We start from the raw sequence: 15,509 nt of genomic DNA, 5'->3' as shown, positions 1-15,509 counted from the left end.
ATATGTAGTTTGGCTCCTTTCCCTGAGCTTGTGGGGCACTTTGTAGAATTCATGTGACACAGATCTAGCTTTGTTCTTCTCTTGAATGCCAGGGAATCTGAGCATGCCGGTAGCCGAATGTAAACATCATCGGAAGCAGAGAGGGGCTGTCACCTCCCTCCCCTGGCCCATTCCACTTCTAGTTTCAAAAAGAAAGTGGGATTCATGAACAAAAGAATCTACAAAGATCTTATTTAGTAGGAAGCATCCAAGGCAGTCAACGGCATAATTGGTTTCATCTTTATGGAAAATCAGTTAGCAACAAAAGGTTCTAAACCATAACTTACATTAAGTAACAAGTGAGAGATACTGCTTACAGATGGAGACAATACTTATTGGCCATTTCTTCACTGGCAATCCTAAGCTGGAAGTTGAGATCCTTTCTTAGCTTGGGATGGAAATAATTTTTTTAAATTAAAAAAGTTATTTATTTTGGTGTGTGTGTCAGAGAGAGAGAATGAGAGAGAGAGAGAATGAGAGAGAGAGAGAGAGAGGCAGCACACTTCTGTGCATGGATTCGTGTCCTGAATGTTTGCAGCAACTGGGCCTGGATTAGGCTGAAGGTTGAGCAAAGAACTCAGTTTAGGTCTTCCATATGAATAGCAGAATTTCACCTATTTGAGTCATAACCTTCTGTTTCCCTGAAGAGCAGTTAGGTCTTGAACCAGGGCAGTAAAATATGAGATAAAGGCATCCCAAATGGTATGTTTAACTGTTCTTTATTTGCACTTTATAAGATCACTATGCGAAAGTGTTCAATATCTGTACTTTATATAGATACAGACTAACCTGTTTCAGTCAATCTCTTTTCAAATTTCTGCAGAAATATTAGGACCCTTCAGAAATTTCATGAAAAAACATAATAAAGTGAGAGTTAATTCTGATTGGCAAAACAAAGTAGAAGTCCTGAAATTTTTTACTATATATATTTATATATAAATATAATATATACATAATGTATATAAATATTATATATAATATATATAAACGTAATATTGAAGGCTGTATGCAGGGACCCTTTGAGCTATGAAAGTACCAAATTGTCTCCTGTGTAGAGCCCCTGACTGTTACTTTGTTGGTATGAATTTTAGAGAGATGGTAGAGCATTATTGAAATGCTGCCAGGTCAGCAGGTGGGCAGTGTTTCAGTGGAGATGTTTATTTGAAAATGTACTTCATGGATTTTACATGGTGGCTTAACTTCCCAAGCAGTCAAGAGCAGCACCCCTGACTGACTCTGTCTTTGATCCCATAGAATGCGTCCCTTTGTATAATAGTGTTAGATTCAATGTCTTCTATGAAATGACATTGCCCAGAAGGATTGATGAGGATGACGTAGGGCTCTGTGTGTGTGTGTGTGTTGCATATACCTATGCTTACCATGTACATATACACACATGCACAGAGAACAACTTGCTGGTTAATGACCGAACGTACAATTCCTGGTTACTTGACTAAATACTTTTCCAATTCATTGGATATTGGCTAATTTGTGGGGCCCATATTACTGAGAATAGATTTTATCTTGTGGATGGTCATGGAGTACAAACAGTGACTCTGAGTTTCAGAAAAGGGTTTCGTGCAGACACTAATGAGGCTTAGTCATGAGTCAGCTCCTGTTCCTAGTCTTGACCTGGCAATCAGATTAGGATTTAGGAGAGCAGGTGCAGGGAGGTAGTTCACCTGCAAATTCTCTAAGCCTGTGGAAGTGGATGAACAGCATCAACCAACAGTGCTGCCCTGTATTTTCCGCTTTATAAAATAGCAATGTATGGGGCTTCAACCAGGCCAGCCAGGCAATCCCTGGACCACTGGGAAGCTGAATTCTCACTTACTTAAGAGATTGGAAGCCTTTGTTATAGTTGAGATTTGAAGTCAGGAATCAAAAACAAATGATGAAGAGAAGTAGCTAGAAGCATTTGTCTTGCACTGGTGTCCACTAATACCTTAGCAGGATCTAATATGTGGACTTGGCTTGTTGGATTTGGGTCTAAGAGGCTCGCTGCCAGAGTGGACCTTGTACTGCCTCTGCACACTCTGTAAGATGGGCAGGCTGCAGGAATAAGGACTGGCAAACAGGGAGGCTGCTGCTGTACTAATCAAAGGGAATCTGTGCTCAAATTTAGCTGATGGTTGCCTTGCAAAAATTGGTATGGTGTCCTTGGGCACAGAGAGTCCAATTCTGAGTATACTGCAAGTTAAATAAGACAGGAGAATTTATGTGAACAACACGTTAATTTCTAAAGACAAGCTCCATACATTGGAAGCACTGGATAGAATAATACAACATAGACTTGCTGTCTGTGGTGGCTCATGGCCTGCCTATTCGCAAACTCTGCTCCTTTTTCATGCTCCAGGGAAAGTTTTGCTTGATTGTGTTTCACAGATCCGAGCCTATGATAAGTAATACTTGTGTACCCAAGGCCAGCTTGAATTTGTTGAATAGTCTAGTTAGCAGTGATAAAAATGAGTACTGTCCTCAGAAAGCGAATGTGTTACAAGTAATAGTAGAACTCATATTCTATTAATAAGAATTGGAGGATCATTGCAATATCTAAAAACTGCATTCTTATTTTCTCTTTCACCTGGGTGAAAGAGAAGACAAGCTGAAGTAGCACTCAAGATTTCACTGAATTAAGTTACAGAACAATTTCATCATTGATGAAAGCCAGTTGGGTAAATCAATTGAAATTCTGGGAATTATTGATATCCTAATGAAAGTGTTACTTTAATTAAAGAAAGGTGCTTTCCTTTAAAATGTGTATTTGAAAAAAAATCAATTTAAAAGATCTAAAGAGAATAAAAATCTTAACAGTGTAGCTATCTTTGTGATTTTTTTTCCATTTAATATTATTTCAAATAGATCCATGAAAGAACTCATGTGATAAACACACGTGCTGTGGTAGATTGTTATAGCAGCTTAGCATGAAATTGGCTCAGGAAAATTCTCTTTTTATAGCCATGTTTTTATGAGCATTTTAATTTCTTTCAGTTTCTAAAACATTTTTCTTTCATCCTTCCTTCTTGCCTAGCTGACTTTCTTTCTTCCTAGCTTTCTTTTTCTTTCAAAGGTAGAGCAAGGGCCCAGCACAATGTTTGAAACACTAAATCCTCACCTTGCAAGTGCCAGAATTTCTTCTGGGTGCTGGCTCTTTCCCTGGCTGCTCTGCTCCTCATTTGGCTCCCTGGTTGTGGTCCAGGAAGGCAGCAGAGGATGGCTTAAGTCTTTGAGACCATGCACCCAGGTGGGAGACTTAAAAGAAGCTCCTGGCTTCTGGGTTCAGCTCTGACCCTTTTGGCCACTTGGGGAGTGAACCAGCAGATGGAGGATCTTTGTCTATTCTCTCTGTAAATCTGGTCTGTCTTTCCAATAAATATAGATAAGTCTTAACAAAAATAGATTGAGAGCCTGGTGCACTAGCTTAGTGGCTAAAATCCTCACCTTGCATGCCTGGGGTCCTGTATGGGGGCCAGTTTTAATCCCAGCTCCTCCGCTTAACCTCCAGCTTCCTGCTGCGGCCTGAGAAAGCAGTTGAGGATGGCCCAAAGCCTTGGGACTTCCACAAAGGAGACGCAGAAGAAGCTCCTGGCTCCTGGCTTCAGATTGGCACAACTCTAGCTGTTGCAGCCACTTGAGGAGTGATTCATCAGACAGAAGATCTTCCTCTCTGTCTCTCTTCCTCTCTGTATATCTGCCTTTCCAATAAAAATAAATAGATCTTAAAAAAAAAATAAAGAAAAGAAAAGGTAGATAAGAAAGTTGGAAATGGGGATCTGTGGAGAGATTTTTCTTCTACCTGTTGGTTTACTGCCCAAGTGACTGTCACAGCCAGGTCTGGGCCAGGACCTGAAGCCTGGTCTCCCATACGAGTGACAGAGGCTTCAATAAATGGGTCATCCTCTGCTGCTTTCTTAGGCTCTTTATCAGGAAACTGAATGGATTGTGAATCAACCAATACTCAAATCAGGCAACACCAGCCTTGGTAGGACTTCAAGAAGTCACTTTGGGCTCATGTTGTGGCCTAGTGGGTGAAGCCACCGTTCATGATGCTGGTATTCCATTTGCACACCTGTTGGAATTATGACTGTTCCACGTTCAATTTAGCTCATGCTAATTCACCTGGAAATGCAGTGGGAAATGTTTGGGACCCTACACTCGTGTGGGACACCTGGAAGATTCTACTGACCCCTGGCTTCGGACCAGCCTAGCTTCAGTTGTTGTGGACATTGGAAAGGGAACAGCACATGTAAGATCTCTCCACCTCACTCTCTTAAGTCTGTCTTTTAGATAGGTAAATGCAAAAAAAAAAAAAGAAGTTACTTTGCTTTCCCTCTCTGCACTGTCAAACATTTGGACTTCTTATTTTTGAACAGCTCCTATGCTGCACAGCGAATACCAACAGCTGTAGAGTTGTCTTTCTGCAGGTCAGTGCAACCTCTGGGTCCCAGCCCATCTGTAGGTGCCTTGAGCTGGGCTCACCTGGAGACTGTGCTCTGCCAGAGGCCTGACTTAACAGCAGTGTCTTTGCTGCCATTGCTTTGGTAGTGCTAATGCAGCTAGGTCAATATGTACTTGTGCTTTGCTGTTTTCACTTTATAATAGTGAATAAGAAAGAGATGAAAGTAGTACTTTTTTTCAGTATAGTTTATGTATGCATAACTGCATTTACCGTTTTCACTGTTTTAGAGTGTACAGCTCAGCGGCCATAAACACGTTGCTGGGGCGGTGCAGTCGTACCCACCATCTCTTTCGAAGACTAGCTTATCTTCTTCCCCAGCTGATACTCTGTGTCCATTTTACACCCACTCCCAGCACCTCCTGCCTCCAGTCTTTGGCAACCTCCCTTCTACTTTCTATCTAGGTAGATCATGTCAGGGGAACCATGAAGTCATTGTTCTCTTACCTCTGATAAAAAGTTTTGAGGAAGAACACTACAGCTCTTAAAACTGTAAAGAGACTGAGACAACATGTGAAGGGCCAGCAGTACTACAGCACACACAGCTAGAGTAATCAGATATAACCCAGCTGACTGCAGAGTCCGGCAAGAAAACAAACAAAAACATCCACATAATGAAAGAAGAATGAGGAATGTGAGCTTGTGATAAAAGATGAGATCCTCATCGTTTGATTTCTGCTGCTGGAGTCTCCGGTTACAACGTGCTCACCTGGGACGTTTTCTCTGCATGCTTCCCCTTCAACTTGGTGCAATCCCTGAAGGGGACTCACCACTTCAAAGGGCAAATGAAGAGCCTTTTTCTTCATGGCTGTTTTTATCCAATCTGTTTCTTTAATCTCTCACACTACTTGTGACACCATGCTTGACAATTTTCGCTACACCAGAACCCCATTCTCCAGTTCTGCTGGAAGCCAGCTGGAGTGCTGTGCAGTGTAATTCTGACAGTAACTCAGTGGAATAAATGCAGACGCCACAGGTGAAGTGCTCAGTGTTCCCAACTTAGACGCCAAGCTAAAAAACTCGGCTTGCCATCCTCTCGACCAGCTGGTTATAGACATCTTATTTGGGCTCCATAATTTTCTGTAACTGTTCACATTGCCTAGGAAAACACAAAAGTTTGCAAGTTTATTATAAAGGGCATGGAAGAAAAGCACAATGCAGAGGCACCTAAGACAAAGGATGGAGAAGGGCTACAAGGCTTCTGTGCCCTCTCTGGATGCAACATCTTCTCAGCACCTCCAGGTGTTCATCCATGAAGCTTTTGATTTTATTATCTGGTGTTCTCATGAATGTACCAGAGGCTCTGCATCAAGCAACTGTTTAAATCCTTGACCATGGGTGACTGACCTCATCTTTGGCACTTTTCCGCTCCTCAGAGCTTGGGGACAAGAGATGAAAATCCCAACTCTGGTCATGCTTTTGTCTTTCTTGTGACTGCATCCTAAGGCCACCTGGGGCCCCAATCATGAATCATCCCATTGGCATGCCATGGAAAATCATTGCTTCCGAGATCTCAAACGCCTTGGAAACTCTTCTGTGAGAATACAGGGCCTAAGACCAAATAGTAAAACAGAAATCCCTATCCCTATGGCTCTGGAGATAGGAGGGTTTGGAGAGCTTTGTGCTACAGTTTGCAAAATACTATGTGAGAATAGGAGGGGATAAGTGAATCCAACTTGAATCCAGTCCTGAGCTCTTGTGCGTTCATCAAATCCTCAAATGAATCTCTGAACTTTCTGCTTGAATGATTTTTATTTCGTTGAGAGGCAGCATGAGAGATAGAAACAGAGACCAAGAGACAGACAGAGAGAGCCCCCATCTGCTGACTGGCTCCCAAAGGCCTGGAGGCTGAGCTGAAGCTGGGAGCTTTACTCATTCCAGGTCTCCAGGATGCACTGCAGGTGTCTGACCAACTGAGCCTTTACAGTTGCTTCCTGGAGTCTGCAGTAGCAGGAAGCTGGAGTCAGGAACTGGAGCCGGGGATTGGATGCAGGTGCTGCACTGTGGTATTGATTGCTCAACGTCCCGGTGAAATACCCTCCTGTTCAAGGAATTTTAAAGATGAACAGACAAGCTCTCCATGTGGTAACTGAAGCTTGGTATTTGGAGTGACTCAGAGGTTTTGCAAATGATCATTTTCAAGTTCAGGTAGTTCCTTGCTACTTTGCTGAGATTTTATTTTTAATCATGAATGGAAGTTGAGTTTTATCAAATGATTTTCTTTCTACACAAATTAATATAATGTTGTAAGTTTTATTCTTTGTCTTGTCATTGAGATAGACAAATTGCAAAAGATAGAACCGACTTTTCATCTCTAGGATAAACCTTATTTGGTCTTGGCGTTTTATTGGTATCATATTTTGTGGATTATTTTCTTCTACTGTGATAAGGATTTTTGCATCTATTCTGATAAAGCATATTACTATATTGCTTTCCTTTTCCTACTTTTGGTATCAGAAACATGCTAGGTTCATATAATGAACTGAGAAGTATTTTTCTTATTTTCTAGAAGAGACAATGGGTACAACTGATATTTTCTGGTAGAATTTACTAATGAAAACCTATTGTCTTGGGGCTTTCTTTTAGGGGGAGTTTTTAAATGACAGTTTTGTTTTCTTGCTGCCACCATTTCCTCCTCTCCTCTTCCTCCTCCTCCTCCTCTCTCTCTGTCTCTCTCTGTCTCTCTCTTTCTTTCTCTTTCTCTCTCTTTCTAAGTATAGGTCAATTCCAGTTATTTCATAAATAGTGGATGAATTGTGGTGGTCTTGCATTATTTTAAAAATTGCTCTGTTGGGCCCGGCGGCGTGGCCTAGCAGCTAAAGTCCTCGCCTTGAACGCCCCAGGATCCCATATGGGCGCCGGTTCTAATCCCGGCAGCTCCACTTCCCATCCAGCTCCCTGCTTGTGGCCTGGGAAAGCAGTTGAGGACGGCCCAATGCATTGGGACACTGCACCCGCATGGGAGACCTGGAAGAGGTTCCAGGTTCCCGGCTTCGGATCGGCGCGCACCGGCCGTTGCGGCTCACTTGGGGAGTGAAACATCGGATGGAAGATCTTCCTCTCTGTCTCTTCTCCTCTCTGTATATCCGGCTTTCCAATAATAATAAAATCTTTAAAAAAAAAAATTAAAAAAAAAAATTGCTCTGTTTCAAATGTGTTTGTAGTATACCCTTATGATCATTTTTGATTTCTTCAGGGTCTGTAATATCACCCCCTATTTCAGTCCAGATATTTAAAATTTGTGTTTCCTTTACACTTTTCAGTTGGGAATGAGCTTCCTAGCTGAAGCTAGGAAGCAGGATGGTGTTCTCGGGCTAGTTTCCGGGCACCGTGGGAAGGGGACACTCATTGTTAACCATAGGAATAGCATCCCACCACCCTCTTTTTCCTCATCCAACACCAGTATAATAGGAAGGTTGGTCTGTTCCCAGCACCCTGGCAAAGGTGGGAACCAGAAGCCCCAAGTGGTCATTGCAGGGGCCATGTTCGTGGTGTGCCTGGAGTAGAGCAGGTTTTGTCCAAAAGCTGTTTTGTCTTTCCAGGCTGACCCCTTCCCAGTTCTTTGCTACAGAAAGCAGGTCAATATTGGGACCTTGGTTGTTAGTGCCCATTGGCATTTCTGGGCTACTGCTTCTTCCGGTTCTGGTATGGGATATTGGAGGACACAAAAACATCCAGAGAACTCACCGTATGATGTTCACCTGTCAGAATCTTCTGTGTTGTTTTACAGTAACATCTTGGCCTTTTAGGTGTTCTGTGTGTGACATAAGTGGATGTCTGTTTCCTTTTTGATCTTTCCTTTTTCGTCTGAAACTTTAAAAAGATGAATGCCTGCATATCCTATTCCATTTTCATATTCTTTATTTTTGTCATTGATCTTAATCTGTTACTTCATAATGCATGAGATGATTTCAGCATAGGATGACCTTTGGTTTTCATAGATTTTTAAAAATGTTAAACTTTCCCACCTTCATGAAATTTTCCACAGTTGTTGAAGTACAAGAAAAGCTTCTTTGGGCATGTTGGTTATTTCTCTTTATCTGATGCAGTAACACTGGTTCAGGTATGCTTTCTTTGCACATTTATGTGTCACGTTTTACTTTATCTAACATTCTTATGTTCCTACCCACCATTATTTAGAGTTTCTAGTCCTCTTTGTGTAGTAAAACGAGGCAGAATGTGTTGATAGTGTTCCAGCGACAGTGTTGTGCTGCATTCATCAAGAAATGAGTTATCCTGTAGAGCTCTATAGAAACTCTAAAGTCTTCCAGCCAAAGCTAGATGACAATTAAGTACCATGATACTTTTCAGAAAGATTCTGATTGCATTTGTCATCTTGATTTTCTTCCCTGCAATTTTCTGTCTTCTCCCAGGATTCTGAGGCTCAAACTATGGATCCATTCTTGAACATCTTTCTCATGTCCATCAGTCCTTCCAGGGACACAATATGTCCCTCACTGAACCTCCTCTCATGCTTACCATCATTTCAATGAAAGTCAACATTAGCCTTCAGCTGGATTACTCAGTAAACATACTTGGCTAGTTTGTCTGCTTCCATTCTTTTTTTTTTTTTTAAGATTTATTATTATTATTGGAAAGCCGGATATACAGAGAGGAGGAGAGACAGAGAGGAAGATATTCCGTCCGATGATTCACTCCCCAAGTGAGCTGCAACGGGCCGATACGCGCCGATCCGAAGCCGGGAACCTGGAACCTCTTCTGGGTCTCCCACGCGGGTGCAGGGTCCCAAAGCATTGGGCCTCCCTCGACTGCTTTCCCAGGCCACAGGCAGGGAGCTGGATGGGAAGTGGAGCTGCCGGGATTAGAACCGGCGCCCATATGGGATCCTGGGGCGTTCAAGGCGAGGACTTTAGCCGCTAGGCCACGCCACCGGGCCCTTCTGCTTCCATTCTTCAGCCACATCCAAAATGTCCGTTGTGTGAATGTGGTCATGACATTTCTCAACTCGAAAACTTCCCATAACTCCTAATCGCTTTTAGAACATCTCCAGTGTCTTTCCTGTTGCTGTCGGTTCTGTGTGCACTAGAAATTTCCTGCTCCTGTGTTTTCATTTCTTCCCAGTTTCTTCTTTACTCCATGAGTTCCAGTAACAATAGCTTCCTTGCTCATGGTGTTCGTAACTCAGGACCTTCTTGGGAGGTGATCAGTAGAGACCAAAGTCATAGGTAATAAAGTAATTCATCAGCACAGATAGTGTGAATACAGCTAGCTTCGTGGAACACAGTGCAAGGAAGCAACAGGCAAACAAGACAAGTAGGAGCTGACTACTGCTGGAACATGGACTAAGTATGCTAGTGAAATACCTGTAGGGTAGTTCCTTCTAGTTAAGGTGGCTGTGGTCATAGCTTGTAAGGTTGTAACAGGCAGGATAGCAAGGCAGATAACCCTTGTAATATGGACTACAACCCAAGAAGCATACTTGTAGCTGCAATATTTTCTCTGTGAGGCCATGTTTTCTATGATCCAACAGGTTGCCCAGGTGGGTGAATCGCATTTTGGGGAGAAGTTGGGAAGCCGGTGTCACCTTTAGCTTAGAGATTCCACCAAATTCTCTGGAGCCACCCTCCACATTGCTCTCTGGAAGACGATGAAAAATAATTGGCATTTTGGCAAAGGCCTCTTTTTATAACTACTTCAGGGTGTTTAGGGGCTTCATATTGACCCCACCTAAGATCATCAGTTTGCCAGGGGTGTGGGATGTGGGATGCCCAAGGTCCTGGACACCACTCCACACAGATCCAGCATGTGGCAAAGACTCAGGGAAAAGGGAGATTCATTCTGGAGAGGTCTGCTGGTAAACACAGGACTCTAGATGGCCTTGTCTGAAAGAATTGTTGATGGAGTTGCTGCATTCTCAAAGAGACAAACTGAATTAGTTTGTTCAAAAGAGGCCCAAGGAGTTAGGGCAAGGAGGAGATATTAGAAAACTCACTAGGGACAGGAGAGAAAACAGGATTTACATTTTGAGTTCTGAATTATTTATTCTTAGGTATAGCATTTCTTGTCCAACAGTCATGGGTATAATGTACATTCAGAACTACAGAAGTCTATGCACAACATTATGTTTTAACGAGGGCACACATTTTCCCTTGGGCAGCTACAAGAACCATCTAGAGCCATTTTGTTGAAAACTGCTTTGATCAGTAAGAAAACTCCAGTATTTGTTTTTTATTAAATTTATTCATTAATTACATTGTGTTGTAATTACATAGAATCTGGGATTTAGCAAGGATGAATTTCTGGGCAGAAGGGGCAAAACATAGTCAACTGATTACATCGTGAAGGGCTTCCTAAATGTTAGCCAGTCCGTCTCCTGTGATGTATCACATGGTGTTGTCATTGTCACATCCATCAGCCAACCTTTGGTGATAATATTCTAGCATTAGGTGTGAGAAAAACAGGTGTCATATCTAGTGTCTCCTTTTTGACATGGAGGCCCTCTCTAGAATTGAAGCACCAAGTTAATACCCAGCAATCATACCTAAAAACATTTCCTGCAGAACCTCTTGTCTTTGATTTTATTCAGAGTTGACACCAGTGACTCTATCTTGATCTTTCTTCCCTGCTTGTGATCAAGATCTTTTTTCTGAATATACTGCAGACCAATTACTCTAGCTAGGTTCTGTTTGTCCCTCCCTGCCAGATTCGATTTCACCTAATTGTTGATCCAGTTCCACATTGCCTGGGAATATTTGACTACCAGGAGCTGTGGCAGAAATTCTGTCAGCACATTTGAGCAATAAAGAGGTATTAAAAGGCGTAGTTCTTAAGGTAATCTTGCCTGCAGTTCATTGTCTGTCTTGCAGGTACAAGTCATTAAAGTGTCAAGCCACCATTATATTCCTGAGATTTGTACTTCTATAACACAAAGCTACAAAATGAATATATAAAACAAAACCAAGAAGATCAAAGTTAACAAATCTAAGAAAAAGAATGAGAGTTACACTGCAAAAGCAGATGCGTTTTATAAGAGGAAATGCTCTACCATATAGCAGTCTTGCATTTGGCAAAGTCTCAGTATCAAAAGCCAATCCAAGGCAGATTTGGATTATGTTTTGAACTATCATGCCTTAGCTTTGGAAATTTAAGGGCACACGAGAAAGTGCCAACTTTGTTTACTCACTACAAGGCTTGGAGTCCTCTAAGCATGGCTTTCTCTGCTTAATTTTTAGAAATGTCAATATATTTAACTACAGCTTGTTGTAAGTAGAACAGATTCTTACTTAACTTACGTTGCTATGCAAACACAAAACTCTGAGTATGTAGCCCCTTGTTTACTAATAACTCAGTTTTGCTACCTGCCACACCCACGATGACCCAGAGGCTCAGTCATGGAGTTGGGAAACACGGGAGTTGACTTCTAGACTATTTTCAAGATAACAGTCTTAACTTTTTCAAGGCTCGGTCTTCTCAAGCATTCAGAAGTGAAGAAAAACAGCAGGGAACACAAAAGATCTCCTTAAAGATTTGTGACAGAGAGGACGAGCTGTGGGAAAGGACTGTAGCTTTGTCAAAGGGCTAGGCCTCTTGTTCTGAAAGCTTATATGAAAGCAAGACAAAGGAAAATGAGATGCTTCTTTTTGACATCTGAGGAATAAATGATGCCAAGTAAGGTGATTGTCCCATTCTCTTAACACAGCCCAACCAAGGGACATAGTGAACAGGTATTTTCGATGAGATGTGACCACTGAAGGGGAACTAGCAGTTCTGTGGCTTAAGGAATGGAGTTGGCCCTTAACACTGAGGGCAACAGATTCTAAGCCTCTCAAAACCGGGACCCTCTGATTCCTCCAGAGAATCTCCTTGGCCAAGAATCAGCTTTCACAGAGGAAAGCCATTTGCTGAGAACCAGAAATAGACGAATACAGGGAAGTGGAGTCCCCATTCCTGAAGCAACAGGTACTAGGCTTTTGAGAATGAGAACTTTGAGTTCTACCAGACAGTAGACCTAAGCAGGAAATACCAGTTGCCCACATACTTGCAAGCTGTTCTCTGAGGATCAGCAACAGAGGGGAAAGAATGGCTGATCAGAGAGCCAGAAGCGTGTTGCGGGGGTGCTCACGTGAGTGAGCTGGCACTGCCATTCATGTCTCATGTTGGAGGATGGCTGCCTGTGATCACAGGGTAAGGTCTCATATGAATCACCACAATGTCACAGGAATTGACCTACAGTAGAGACCAGTTTCCAAGATACTGAGAAAAATGGACTAGAGCAGATAGAGTGAGCACGGATAGATTTATTAAGCTCACTGCCAAGGAAGCAGTGGGACCAACACAAATAGGGTGTAACTGCTGCTACACTGTGGACTGTAATCTGAGAAGCACGCAGGTCAGAGGCAGCCCCTTCTTAGTTAGGAAAACTGTTGCCATATGCTTGTAAGAGAACTGTAGTCAGGACAGCCAGAAGTTATCTACTGTGACACGCACAATCACCCAAGAAGCATTATTTGTAACCGCAGTATGTTCTCAACCTGAGTTTTGTATCATGCAGGTTATCTTAGGTAGCCAGCTGGCATCTCTGAGCTGAGCAGCTTATATCACCTTTAGTTTGGGGACTATATCAAATGTCCTTGGGGCACCATCCACAAGGACCTCCGCTCTCTTTTCTTCCCTCATTAGGGAGGTTCTTCAACCATGTTTCACTCTTTCACTTCAAATAAATATTTTTTAAAAGAACACGAAAGTATTTTCTAAAGCTTGTAGAAAATGATATTAAAAGATAATTTTATCACTTAAGGACAATCTGATCATGGGAATGGACTTTGCTTCCTTGAGAATCGTCGAGTTCCTGTGGCTGGGATGCTTTAGGTAGCTCTGGATTGTTGCAATGCAATGTCCATGAACTTTTTCAAGATTAAAATGGATTATTAAATCTGAAAATACTTTTCTTTGTGAATCACCAAGAGATGCAGAAATATGAAATTGTGTGGTCTTATTTCATTTCCATAGCTCCAGTGTTTAAAACACAAAGCTGTTTGTTCTCATTAGCATCCACAGAAGGGAAGAGGGACAGCAGGAGAGGGGCACTGGAGCAGCGCCTTCAGGAGAGAGTGCACAGGCTCTAGGTGAAGACAGATACAGACTTTAAAAAAATGTTCCCTTCAAGGAGTCTCCAAAACTATTAGCAGAAGACGCGTACTGGGAATAAACCACCCATAGATTTCAAAAGAAAATTTACACCAAAAGCTTTTGAAAAAGATTTGTATTTTTAATCTTTTATTGGAAAGGTAGATTTATAGAGAGAAGGAAAGACAGAAAAATCTTCTGTCCACTGGTTTACTCTCCTGGTGGCCACAATGGCCAGAGCTGACTCAACTTAAAGCCAGGAGCTTCTTCTGGGTCTCCCATACAGTTACAGGATCCCAAGGTATTGGGCCATACTCCACTGCTTTCCCAGGCTATCATCAGGGAGCTGGATGGGAAGCAGAATACCCAGGACACAAACTGGTGCCCATATGGGATCCTGGTGCATGCAAGGTGAGGACTTTAACCACTAGGCTATTGTGCCTGTCCCACACCTAAAAACATTTATTTATTTATTTAGGCAGATATACAGAGAGAGAGAGAGAGAGAGAGAGAGAGAGAGAGAGAGAGAGAGAGAGAGGGAGGGAGAGAGAGAGAAGGATCTTCCATCTGCTGGTTCACTCCCTAAGTGACTGCAATGGCTGGAGCTGAGCTAATCTGAAGCCAGGAGCCTGGAGCCTCTTCCGGGTCTCCCACGCAGGTACAGGGTCCTAATGTTTTGGGCCATCCTCAACTGCTTCCCCAGGCAACAAGTAGTTTGCTGAATGGGAAGTGGAGCAGCTGGTATCTTAACTGGTGCCCATATGGGATCCCAGCGGATGCAAGCAAGGATTTAACCATTAGGCTATCACGCTGGGCCCACTAAAAAACCTTTGACTCCACTTTCCACAAACTGAAAAGAAAAAAAAGGCACCCATAGAACCAACAGGCATTTACAAAGTCCATTTTAAGTAATGCAGAGGCACGTGGGTATAAGAGTACACCAGGCTTCAGTGACTGAGCTGTATGACCCAGCACTGGGCCCCAGGGCTGGCTATGTTAAAGTACACCCCCGCAACACATTTCTGGCCCTCTGATCAGCCATTCTTTCTCCTCTATTGCTGAACCTCAGATCATAAAATCAAGAATGTTCTAGAAGAAGTCATGCCTTTCTGGTTAGGGAGAAAAAGAGTAATATTTCTGAAATGTATTAAACCTATTTTTAGTTATTGAGGGAAGTATTCTTATTGAAATCTAAAGTTTCTGGTTTTATGTATCTCAATTCACAGAGCAGCCAAACATATATATCATAAAACTGGATGCAAAAAGTCATTGTCTGATGAAAGTATGTAATCGGATGGGTGTGAGGTAGCACCAGTGAAAATCAATAAGAAGCTGGATGGGCAGCACTTGGAGCAATGGTTAAAATGCTGCCTGGGATGTCCACACCCCGCACCGGGGTGCTGGCTTGAGTCTGGTTTGGCTTCCAATCTAGCTGCCTGCTGATGTGAACCCTGGAGGCAAACAGATCGCGAATCAAGTACGTGGAGCACCACTCCTGAGGGAGACTCTGCTCAGGTCCCTCCCTGGCTCCTGATCTCACGTTGACCCTACACATTGCCTCTGCAGCTCTGGGTTTGTGGGTGTCTCTGGAATGAAGCAGCGAGTGGAAGATATCTCATCCCCTACTCTCATAAATACAATGAAATCAATGACATTGAAACTGAACAACAATTAAGATGTCCAAAAACATGGGATTTAAAAACTTTAAAATAGCCTGAACTCCAAAACGAACAATCTGTAAGGAAAGTCACGGGCCGCATGGAGGGATTAATAACAGAATGAGACTCCTTACCAGTGAAAGAGAACACCAACATAGAAGAAAAGAAAAAAGCATTGAATCCTTAGCAAATTCACTTCTTGCGAAAGAGAACAGGATTCAAGCTTATCATAAAAAAAAGACCACAGACCTTTCTTTCTCAAGTCAAAT

General features: G+C 42.5%; 1 protein-coding gene across 1 annotated transcript in view; it reads left to right on the top strand.

Annotated features, from left to right (window-relative positions):
* Positions 1 to 15,509, top strand: part of SLC9A2 (solute carrier family 9 member A2) — a 96,735-nt gene that overhangs the window by 17,185 nt on the left and 64,041 nt on the right. The window lies entirely within an intron of this gene.

Source organism: Ochotona princeps, chromosome 8 (assembly GCF_030435755.1).
Source record: "Ochotona princeps isolate mOchPri1 chromosome 8, mOchPri1.hap1, whole genome shotgun sequence".
Taxonomy (NCBI): Eukaryota; Metazoa; Chordata; class Mammalia; order Lagomorpha; family Ochotonidae; genus Ochotona; species Ochotona princeps.
This window is presented reverse-complemented; position numbering and strand designations above follow the sequence as displayed.